This window comes from Aquarana catesbeiana, linkage group LG05 (assembly GCF_042186555.1).
Source record: "Aquarana catesbeiana isolate 2022-GZ linkage group LG05, ASM4218655v1, whole genome shotgun sequence".
In the NCBI taxonomy this organism is placed as follows: domain Eukaryota; kingdom Metazoa; phylum Chordata; class Amphibia; order Anura; family Ranidae; genus Aquarana; species Aquarana catesbeiana.
This window is the reverse complement of record NC_133328.1, coordinates 100,657,520-100,670,082: the sequence shown is the minus strand read 5'-3', so window position 1 is coordinate 100,670,082 and position 12,563 is coordinate 100,657,520. Positions and strand designations below refer to the sequence as shown.

Genomic DNA, 12,563 nt, shown 5'->3' with positions numbered 1-12,563 from the left:
GGGCCGGGCTGTGTCTAGTGGGAGTGGAAATTTTTCTGGCATCAGTGGCAGTAAACATTGCCACATTTGGTATTAGGGGGAGGAACGTTGCCCCATCGCCGGTATCATTGGGAGGCGTAGCGACCCATCGTTGGTGTCATTGGGAGGAAGTGTCCTATTGTTGGTGTCAGTGGGAGAAATGGTGCCCCATTGTTGGTGTTAGTTGGCAGAATAGAGTCTCGTATCAGTGGGAGGAATAGTGCCCCAAGGCCTGGACAATGTGCAAGCCAGAAGCAAGATTCACATAGGTAGTTGCCATAATCCCTATTTAACTGTGAAGAATGAACCCCCATGATATGGGACTTTAAAGACAACATAAGCATAGACTGTGTGAAAGTATGAAATCACAATGTTTATTTAAACATCATTTAAAAGTTTGGAAAAACTCGTAAAAACCAATACAGTTTAGCCGTGTTCACAAAATGAATCCAACAAAGTACATAGCAGTGTATCAACCCCTGGCATGTAGTTATTGTGGTCCTCTTTGTCCCCGTGATAGAGATCTTGGGACACATAGAAGATCACATGGGATAGAAGACAAGTACTTTCGAAAATATGCTTTTCTTCTTCAGGGATACATGAACATAAAAGTGGTTCCCAGTCTCTAAAATAAAGTAATCAATATTAATACAAGCCATATCCTCATACATGTTGGAAGGGCCAGAAAAAGGCAAGCAAAGGCCCACAGGACTGATTTTTTTTTTTTGTTTTCTTCTGCGTTTAAGTAACACTTACTTGTCTTGCCTCTCCCTTAGCCAGTGACTGGACAATGAAAGGAAAAGCAGCAGACTGATGAGCATAGCTTTTTTCACCTTACTCTCTCCTATCAGTATGTACAAGAGCTGCACGATTAATCGTAAAAAAAAATCGTAATCTCGATTCAACCCCCCTCATGATCTCTATACAGATTTTCCAGATTCATTTATGTAACAAGTGTAGAGAGTTCTCTGCTCACTCAAAAGCTGTCAAAAGAAAAAAAGAAAAAAACGGGCAGCCTGCCAAGTTCTTCACAACATTGTCAGCGCTGGTAAAGAACTATGAACATTGTAACGTTTCAGCGCTGGTAGAGAACTTTAAACATTGTAACTTTTCTTAGATCAAAGGAATGAACTTCGGTCTGTAAATGAGGAAATGTTAACCACTTAAAAATTAAACTTTTTTCTGATTTGTTTCTTACAAAGTTAAAATCAGTATTTTTTGCTAGAAAATTACTTGGAGTCCCCAAACATTATATATATATTTTTAGGAGAGACCCTAGGGAATAAAATGGCGATTGTTGCAATATTTTATGTCACACTGTATTTGTGCAGCGGTCTTTCAAATGCAATTTTTTGGGAAAAAATACACTTCAATGAATATGAAAAAAAACAAAAAAAACAAAAAAAAACACCACAACTAAACAGTAAAGTTAGCCCAATTTTTTTTTTGTATAATGTGAAAGATGTTACACCACGAGAATCATGATCTTTATTCTAAGCAAAAAAATAGTGATTCTCATTTTTGCCAGAATCGTGCAGCTCTAGTATGTACACTGTGAACACATGAGCTATGCAGCACACCTGATCGGTTCTTCATGTTGCTTCTTTCTCCCAAAGTCTGAGCTCTACTGTACAGGAGGCTGCAATAGGCTTCTACAAAGTCAAATTTTAGGTACTTACAACAGTAAGTACCACCACAACACAGAATATATGCAGACACGGGTTACTATTCCATCAACATCAAACAAACCTGTCCTATAAGAGATTAAAATGAGGCTACGCGAGATCAGCAGTGCTGAGATGCAATACAGGATGAAAAAAGGTGAAAACAATTATGCCATTAAAAAAATGCACTTGTTTATTATCCACAGGGCTTTAGCAAACTAAATTTCATTCAGATAGTGTTTGCATATACTTCAAGGTAAAAGAAACTTTACTAAAGTACAGGTAGAGATAGCAGAATATGTATGCAAATTCCACTCTAAAAAAAGAAAAGTGCTTCTGGGTAATGCCATGTGTACTTAACAGACATGGAAAATATAAATATACAAGTCAGACTGTGAAGTGCTTTTGCTTCTAAGAATTGACAGATTTATAGAATTAATATATTTCATGGCTGGTAGAAGTGGATGAACCTGCAGCAGTATAGAAGTAGAAGTATAGAAGGTCAGAAGATATGAATGAGAATTATATTAACCCTCTTGCATATGGGTGAAAATAAATACAGCGTTTGTTCCAGTTTGGATTTTTTTTTTTTAAATGGATCATACACAGGTGCGTTGTTGTTGACTATGGGACAATGCACATAAAAATCCACAAAGCAGTCTTTACAAATCATAACTGCAAGCAGCAAGATCCTGTGTATATAAATCAGTAAATGATTGTGTCCAAGTGCAAAAGACCTTATTGGCATGTGTATGGTTTACGCCATTCACTAATTAGAAAAAGTGACTTTATGGTGTATATTTATAATGAAATTTGCATGGCAATTTGCCCAGTAAAGGGGCATGTAAATTCCTTCTGGGTTAAAGGGTGAAAAACTATTGTTATTAGTGCTGTACAAATGTTTTTCATTGATTTCGAATGTGAAATGCCACATTTTGACACAAAATGGAGTAAAGTATCATAGAAATGGCACTCAGCACCATCTAGTAGCCATTTTTTTTTTGGTATAATCTATTCACGTTGTGCCCTGTGCAGATCTATGTTGTCCTGGGACAGGGGTACACAGATGTTGCATGCATCCCCATGCTGGCAGTCCATAGAAGTCTACTGAAACGCGTAGCTGCAAGGACACAGCTTTGTTCCAATATGAAATGAGGGTGCAGGTCCCCTAACACTTACAGGGTGAGTTCAGGGACCCGCACCCATGTGTCAAATTGTGCATGCAGCCGCACATCCGAATGGACTTCTATGAAGTGCTGGCATGGGAATGAACGCAACACCTGTGCACCCCTGTCCCGGGAAACATGGACCTGAACAGGGCAAGCAGTGAATGCATCCTTGAGACAAACAAATACCACATTTGGCCACTAGATGGTGCTGAGTACAGTTTCTATGATACCTTACCCCATTTTGTGCCAAAGGTGGTATTCTACATTCTAAATCAGACTTGGCAACCGGCCGTGGGCCTTAATGAGCGGATAGCAGGTCTGTGTTCACTCTGCATATGTTGCTGTCAAAGGCAGAGGGCATTTGGTATCAATCCGCCTGTGTCTGGAGTCGGCACTATACAGGAAACATCGGCTTATACGGCTCTGCTCCACAGCCGCTTGCTTCCTCTACCGTCGGCTTCAGTCACAACATTCATGCCCTGGGATGGTGGACCCATGTTCTGGGTTTGCTGACCCGCCATCCCAGAGCAAGAAGTTGCAGGCCACTTCAGAGGGCTCAGTGGGCCACATGTGGCCTCCAGGCCACCGGTTGGGCACCCCTGTTCTAAATCAATGAAAAACCATTTGTACAGCATTAATAATGTGAATCCAATGAACGTTTTCCAATAAGGCCTGTGTATGCTCATGCTAGGAAAACATGTATCTGCAGTGACCAGACAACAAATAGGGTCCTATCCTGTAGTACACCGCTGGGAGTGCGTGCAAAGACAGAGCTCATCCCAGCTCCAATGATACAGGAGACAAAAAAGGTCCTATCCACTGCACTTCACTGCAAGACTCTGTGGATGTGTGAAATGACCGCCTCAGTCCGGGGCCCAGCCAAGCCATGCCACTTCCTACGCATTTCATGTGCCCTGAGAACTTAATCATGATTGAAGTGGGAGTAAACTCCCATGCATGAATTTTACCTATATGTAAGCCTATAATAAGGCTTACCTATAGGTAATGTAAATATCTTCTAAAAGTGCACAGTTTAGGAGATATTTACTGTAGATGCAGCTGGTAACGTCACCGGCACATGTGCCCTGAAGGAACGACATACCATGCTGTTCCTACAGAGTCCTGTGCTATAAAACACATGCACAGGAGTGACGTCATCGCAGACCTGGCCACTCACACAGCCAGAGTCCATGAACCCAGAAGGAAAACCAGGTGAAGATGGAAGCTCCTTCAGCGGTGACAGTGTGCCGCTGGAGGGCTTCGGTCTAAGGTAAGTTTCACATAATGTGCTAGTATGAGATGTGCACATTATGACATTGCATTTCAGGTTTAAAAAAAAAAAAAGCCAGCTGTTTACTACCACTTTAAGCTGGAGGGAGTTGTGGCTTGGCTGGGGCTCAGGCTGAGGCTGTCATTTCACATATCCACAGGGTCTTGTAGTGATGTATGGCGCATAGGACCTTTTGTCTCATGGACCTGCAGGGGGCACGCAGTCAAGCACCCCTTGTGAATGGATCCTTGTGCTTCATGTACACGGGACGTTTTTACAACCTCTCCTGAACGATTTAACTTGACAGATAGTAACCGACATTTAAAGCATCCGTTTTTCTGCATTTACATGCCGCGTTTAGATTTAGAAGCTTTTTTTTTTTTTAAATGGGCGGCACAGTGATGTGGTGGGTAGCACTTTCGCATAGCAGTAAGAAGGGTTGCCGGTTCGAATCCCAACCATGACACTACCTGCCTGGAGTTTGCATGTTCTCCCTGTGCCTGTGTGGGTTTCCTCTGGGTACTCCGGTTTCCTCCCACACTCTAAAGACATGCTGGTAGGTTAATTGGATCCTGTCTAAATTGTCCCTAGCATGTATGAATGTGTGTTAGGGATCTTAGATTGTAAGCTCCTTGAAGGTAGGGACTGATGTGAATGTACAATGTATATGTAAAGCGCTGCGTAAATTGACGGCGCTATATAAGTAACGGAAATAAAAAATAAATAAATAAAATAGCCAAAAATTAAATGCTGTAAATTAAGCACAGCTAAATGAGAGTTACCGCGTTTATAAACTGTTACAGGCACTTGGCGTTCCAAAAAATGCTTCTAAACTCAACTGCCTAGATACGACTATAAACGACCCTGTGTACATGTATTATTATTATTTTTCAGGATTTATATAGCGCCAACAGTTTATGCAGTGCTTTACAATATAAAAGGGAGACAGTACAGTTATAATACAATAAAATACAAGAGGATTAAGAGGGCCCTGCTTAGAAGAGCTTACAATCTAATAGGGTGGGGCAGGTGGTACAAAAGGTTGTAACTGTGAGGAATGAGCTGGTGGAAGTGGTAGGAGATTAGTTGGAGACGTGATAGGCTTTCCTGAAGAGATGAGTTTTCAGGGATCACTTGAAGGTAGCAAGAGTAGGGGATAGCCGGATAGATGGAGGTAGCGAGTTCCAGAGGATGGGAGAGGCTCTGGAGAAATCCTGGAGACGAGCATGGGAGGAGGAGATGAGAGAGCTTGAAAGCAGGAGGTCTTGAGAAGAGCAGAGAGGACGATTTGGGTGATATTTGGAGACAAGATTAGTGATGTAGCTCGGGGCAGAGTCGTGAATGGCTTTGTATGTTGTGGTTAGTATTTTGAATTTAATTCGCTGGGTGATTGGGAGCCAGTGTAGGGATTGGAGGAGAGGGTTGGCAGACACTGAGCGGTTGGTAAGGTGGATAATACTAGTTGGTGTATGTGAATGCGCTACTCCCTTAATATCTCAAATACACAAGTGAAAGCTACCATCACCTGTAATGCTTATCAGCTACCCATCACAAATATTTCATGTGTATAAGTTTAAAATTTTAGATCAATAAATCATACATATACATATAACAAATAGTCCTTCAGATATGTTGCAAAATCTTGTAACCATTAAAGTGACTGACGTGCTCCTATATTGCTTCAGTGTTCATATGTGACTGAGTGGGACCCTCCACCATTCAGATTGGCCACTCACCAGATACTTCACTAGGGGTACGCCTTTGGTTCATTCAGGGATAACCACTCCACCCAGGTACCACTTCTCACCGGTTAAAAACTTGTGTTCTAATGCTCCTCATAGGAAAGCATAGGGACAAAAGGCGATCATAGCGCAATATGTTTGAACCATTTATTTTTTAAAAAATTCCAAAGGTTAAAATCACTCACATTTAAAAGTGCCCTCGAGCCGGCACGAAGCATATCCAGCAGTTACGGACGAGTGGCTATTAGCATGGTTCGCCTGGTGTTAATGTGCGGCCTCCACGCTCGGCTTGCGCTCCAAGCCTCGTTTCCGTTTTCGTCCGGTCACGTGATGCATAAAATTCTCCCAGCAGCCTCTACGCGTTTCGCATCATCAAATGCGTCATCAGGGAGCTTCCTGATGACGCATTTGATGATGCGAAACGCGTAGAGGCTGCTGGGAGAATTTTACGCATCACGTGACCGGACGAAAACGGAAACGAGGCTTGGAGCGCAAGCCGAGCGTGGAGGCCGCACATTAACACCAGGCGAACCATGCTAATAGCCACTCGTCCGTAACTGCTGGATATGCTTCGTGCCGGCTCGAGGGCACTTTTAAATGTGAGTGATTTTAACCTTTGGAATTTTTTAAAAAATAAATGGTTCAAACATATTGCGCTATGATCGCCTTTTGTCCCTATGCTTTCCTATGAGGAGCATTAGAACACAAGTTTTTAACCGGTGAGAAGTGGTACCTGGGTGGAGTGGTTATCCCTGAATGAACCAAAGGCGTACCCCTAGTGAAGTATCTGGTGAGTGGCCAATCTGAATGGTGGAGGGTCCCACTCAGTCACATATGAACACTGAAGCAATATAGGAGCACGTCAGTCACTTTAATGGTTACAAGATTTTGCAACATATCTGAAGGACTTTTTGTTATATGTATATGTATGATTTATTGATCTAAAATTTTAAACTTATACACATGAAATATTTGTGATGGGTAGCTGATAAGCATTACAGGTGATGGTAGCTTTCACTTGTGTATTTGAGATATTAAGGGAGTAGCGCATTCACATACACCAACTAGTATTTCTTACCCATCTAAGTGAAGGGTCTTTTTTTGAATGCAGCATCCCCAACATTTAGTATGTAATATTGTTTGAGGAACTAAGGTTTGTTTTTGCGCCGGTGACACGCACACAGGTAAGGTGGATAAGTCTGGCAGCAGCATTCATGATAGACTGGAGAGGGGATAGCCTATGGAGAGGTAAGCCAATGAGAAGGGAGTTGTAATAGTCAAGGCGAGAGATAACGAGGGAGTGAATGAGGAGCTTGGTGGTTTCATTTGTTAAAAAGGGGCGAATTTTAGAGATGTTACGGAGGTGAATTCTACAAACTTTTGACAACGATTGGATTTGAGGCTGAAATGACAATTCAGAGTCTAGGATTACACCTAGTACCCTAGCGTGAGGGGAGGGACTGATGGTTGCTTTGTTGATTTTGATGGAAAAATCATGGAGGGGGGCACGGGCGGGGGGGGGGGAATATTAATACTCAGTTTTAGAGAGATTTAGTTTAAGGAAGTGGTGCGACATCCATGCTGATGTGTCAGTTAGTAAGTTAGTAATGCGAGAAAAGACTGAAGGAGTGAGGTGAGGAGTAGACAGATAGACTGATAAAATAACAGAGGAGAGTTCAGGGGCAGCTAAAAAAACACCCAATTGCTCCTAAATGTCCAGTTTACAAGCAGCAGTGTACATGAAACGTAACTCCATGAAAAACCATAGGAAATGGGCATTCATCCAGCATAGGAAACACAATAAAACATTTGTTTGTTTTGCCCTATTTGTACAGAAAGAATATACATGAACTTGTACTGTGCAATATTTTTTATAAAGGCACATCTAAAGAAAACTAAAGGCACCCCAGGATGCCTGGGACCCTGGTTGAAAAAGGCTGCTCTGGAGTATGAAGGAAGAAGTTTCACTTGAGCAATGATGAAGTTTTTATGTAGCAATCTGTGTGTATTTTTCTCTACAGAGTAACAAAAAGACCACATGAGATGGCCAGCACTGGGAAATCAGCAGAAAACAAATCATACACCCAGACCTGAACCATGTTAGACCTGACATAAAGCAGCTCCCTCACCTCTCCTCCCTGGTGTGGCTGAGAAGAAACACATGTGCATGTTACCTCTATAAACAGCTGGCAGGAGCTGTAAATCACCAAGCACATTATTACCACGATCTTCTGCCCCACTCCCAAACACTGCACACATTCTACAAATACGACACCAGAACGCCATCAAATAAACAAAACAAAGTAACTGAAACGATAAACCTTCACATTCTAAGAACTACTCTACTCGAATGCAAAACATGCAGGATGTACCCTTATCAGTAAATACAACTAATGAAAATGGTTCTTTTCCTGCTGTGTCAATGGATAGCACATTCAGGAGCTGCACGATTCTGAATAAAATGAGAATCACAATTTTTTTGCTTAGAATAAAAATCACAATTCTCAGCGTAACATATTTTTTCACATTATGTATATAAAAATAGGGCTAACTTTACGGTTTTGTTTTTTGTTTTTTTGTTTTTTTTTATTCATTGAAGTGTATTTTCTCCCTAAAAATAGCTTTTAAAAGATATATTTATAGAATTATAATATTTGGCGGTTCTAGCAAAAAATACTAATTTTAACGCTTTAAGCAACAAATGTCAGAAAAATGTTTAGTCTTTAACTGGATAAACTGCCCTCATTTACAGACCGAAGTTTATTCCTTTGATCTAAAACAGTGATTCTCAAACTGTGTGCTGTGGCACAGAGATGTGCAGGTGTGCCGTGGGAGTTTTAAAAAATATTTCAGGGAGCTGTCAGCAAAGACTAACAGCGGTCAGACCCACAGGGCCAGGGTGGGAGGACTTGATGGCAGTCTGCAAGCGCTGGAGCGCAGAGTGACACGCAGCGCCAGCCGGAATTGGACCACTAGGAGGAAATGACGCGACACATTTCAGAGCATGCACGGTAGTCCATAGAGAGGCCGCAACACCCCTTTCTCAAGCTCTTCGAGAGCACGAGCCCTGTACCAAGTTCACCAGAACCACGGACGCATCTTCTATTTAAGATGTGCCTGTATACTTCCTCCCCCATGTGTTTTCACAAATTTGACTGCAAAAGTGAAAATACACTTTAAATGTAACTTCTTGTAAGCAGTTGGACTAAGAAAGGGAAGGGCAGCACTTGGGACCAGTCAGGTGCTGACAAGGCATGTGCAGACAGGAGGGAGCAGAGTGATAATATCATCAATCTGTTTCTGCCCCATCACTATCCAATCACAGGCTCTGTAGAGAGCAGCAAGGTCATCTGACTGGCTCCGCTCTCTGGCGGGGCTGCGAAAGTCCCAGGACTTGGTGGCCAGAAATACAATTCAGCATGCAAAACAGCTCCCATAAACAGTTTGTATTTAAATAGAGTGCTTTGATTTTTAGAACGTGGATTGAAAAAAAAAAAGTCTACTACCAATTACAAGGATTATGGCAAGCTGGATTCCTATTGGCTTTAAATTATATGAATTTTTGCAGGGAGAACTTGGTCAGTGCAGAGCTTGTCAGTATAGGAAATAAACCACACGTCTATTTTATTTATGAGTGGGTCATATGTTTAGCTCGGGCCCTTGGAGGAATCCTCTCTTTTGGGGCTGCAAGTGTGATAGCAGACAGATTCCAATGCAGTACTAAGCACTTTTCAAAGCTGCTATCTAGGCAACAAGAAACTGAAGCACACCTCTCTTGGTTGAATAATACATTATAGTACAGCTTATTGATGGGCATTCTGAAATGTTTTTTTCTTGGGTTTAGTAGTGAACAGATAAAGTAACTGTCATCTTCTCATAGTAAGTTCCAACGGAAAAAAAAAAAAAACAAAAAAAATTAGCAAAACAATGTGTAGCCGTTTAGCAGTCAGGAATAAATAGGAGGTTCTTAACCATTTGCCCACCATTTGTCTAGCATTTATGTTTCCTGCAACGCTTGTGTTTTTCCCCTACTGGGGGAGGAGGAACTTGCTTTCCTAACTAATGACCCTCATTACTTTCTATGCTGTTCATATGACCTTCAACCTGCTAGCAACTCTGCACTCTGCTTTCTTCAGGCAATAAGCAAAGCTGAAGTCAAGGTGTCAACTGCAATCAGCTTCAGGCAACAACTTGACACCAGCACCGCTCATTTTCAGAGCCACCTTTCTACATAACTCAGAGTGCCTGATCCTAAAACATAAAATACAACAAAAAAATGCAGGAAGAATATATATATTTTTTACATGAAGAGCCAGAATATTAGCCCCCATTCATATTACTGTAATTTATGTGTAGGGCTGTAACTAACGATTATTTTCATAATCAATTAGTTGGCGGATTATTTTTTCGATTAATCGGATAATAACCTTACAAAAGTGTGGTGTATAATTTAATAAGTAAAGTTTGAAAAAAAAACAACGCAATTTTTTCTCTATGCAGTGGTAAATATAAATAACCAACTATATGGTCAGGGAGCAAAATCTCTAATCCACTCTGAGAATAACAGACAGAAGAGATATACTGTATATACTATTGGAAGTTGAATCTGGTAACTATCATTAGACTCAGAGATCACATTTTTTTATTTAGACCCCTTTCACACTTGGGTGCATGTAATGTGCCCTGCCCCCTGTAATGTGTCCTGCCCTCATGTAATATGCCTGCCTCCTTGATATGTGCCCTGCCCTCATGTAATGTGCCCTGCTCCCACGTATTGTGGCTTGCCTCCATGTGATAGTTTACTTTAAATGTAATTGCAATGCCTTCTATTACCTCCAGACTATCAGCCTCCACCTTCTCTGGGTTTTGATGCTGATCTTCCCTGAGTCTTGTTTTTAGTTAAAAACAACAAATATGTTATACTTACCTGCTCTGTGTAATGGTTTTGCAAAGAGCAGCCCCGATTATTCTCTTCTGGAGTCCCCCATCGATGCTTCTGGCTCCTCCTGCCTTCAGAGTGCCCCAATAGCAAGCTGCAAATTATAGTATACCGTGCTCTTTAGCAAGGTAAAAAACTTCTCCCTTTAGAACCACTCACTTCCTGCCCAGGATTACATGTCCCATGAGGCATTGCTCCTCACACATTCAAGTTCTCAGGCACTTACTGACATGTATGGATGTCGTGTACTGAGCTGTATGTGTGTTGCACTGTATTTCCTGATATGTAAACAAATAATGCATTCTGTATGCAGGCCAACTAATCGGCTGGCCGATTAATCGATTATGAAAATAGTTGAGAACTATTTTCATAATCGATTAGTTCTCAAATTAATCGATTACTTGTTTCAACCCTATTTACGTGTTTTCACGCATTGTCGCACTTTATACATAGGGCAACCCATTTTTTTCCATGGGCTTCCCTACACACGGCAAACATGGCAAAAAAGCGAATGCATCTGTTTAATCTTTAAGCTTTGCATAGTCAAATTTGCATAGGGTTACTTACTTGTTTGGGGCACCGCAAGAGTGGCACAATTTTGTGAATGTGGGCTTTATGCAGTGTGGTATGTTGCAGCCAAAAACAAACACAGGTGGCCCTGAGCTCAGGAGTCTGAACACAGGTATGAGCTTTATTATTGAGTATATGTAGGATTGCATCAGCAAAATAACTCCTGGGTCAGGCACAGTTACTGCTTTCTTCCAGTAAGCAACATTATACAGTAAAACTTTGGATTGCGAGCATAATTTGTTCCGGAAACGTGCTTGTAATCCAAAGCACTCGTATATCCATTGGCTTCCGCTGCTGTCAATCAAATCCTGTGACAAAGGAGGGGGCGGAGTCTTGCTGTCCGTGTCAATGGACGCAGCAGCAGGACTGGGGAGTGAGCCTGCACTGGTGCCCTAATGAAAATCGGCTTTCTATGGGGGGACCCAATGAAGAGAGGGGACCCCAGAAGAAAAGGATCGGGACTGCTGTGTACGAAACCACTGCACAGAGCACGTAATTATAGGCAAGTTTGTTATTTAACCACTTGAGCTCCGGAAGGTTTACCCCCCTTCATGACCAGGCCATTATTTGCTATACAGCACTGTGTTACTTTAACTGACAATTGCGCGGTTGTGCGATGCTGTACCCAAATAAAATTTATGTCCTTTTTTCCCCACAAATAGAGCTTTCTATTAGTGGTATTTACTGGGTTTTATTTTTTGCGCTGTAAACAAAAAAAGACCGACAATTTTGAAAAAAAACCCCAAAAAACACAATATTTCTTACTTCCTGCTGTAAAGCAAATCCAATAAAAAAATTAAATTTCTTCATCAATTTAGGCCAATATGTATTCTGCTACATATTTTTGGTAAAAAAAAAAAAATCTCATTAGGCATATATTGATTGGTTTGCGCAAAAGTTATAGCGTCTACAAACTACAAGACAGATTTATGGATATATTTTTATTTTTTCCTAGTAACAGCGGTGAACAGCGACTTATAGCTGTACTGCGACATTAAGGCAGACAAATTGGACACCTAACTGACCCTTTTTTGGGGACTAATACAGTGATCAGTGCTCAAAATTTGCACTGTACTGACACTGGCAGGGAAGGGATTAACATCAAGGGCGATCAAAGGGTTAAATGTGTTCCTAGGGAGTGATTAGTAACTGTGGGGGATGTGCTTGTACTGTAAGAAGGCAGAGATCCGT

The 12,563-nt window shown here is 41.4% G+C and overlaps 1 protein-coding gene across 1 annotated transcript in view; it reads right to left on the bottom strand.

The window, feature by feature from the left end:
* Nucleotides 1–12,563, bottom strand: part of ACVR2B (activin A receptor type 2B) — a 279,211-nt gene that overhangs the window by 62,729 nt on the left and 203,919 nt on the right. The gene's annotated exons all lie outside the window — the stretch shown is intronic.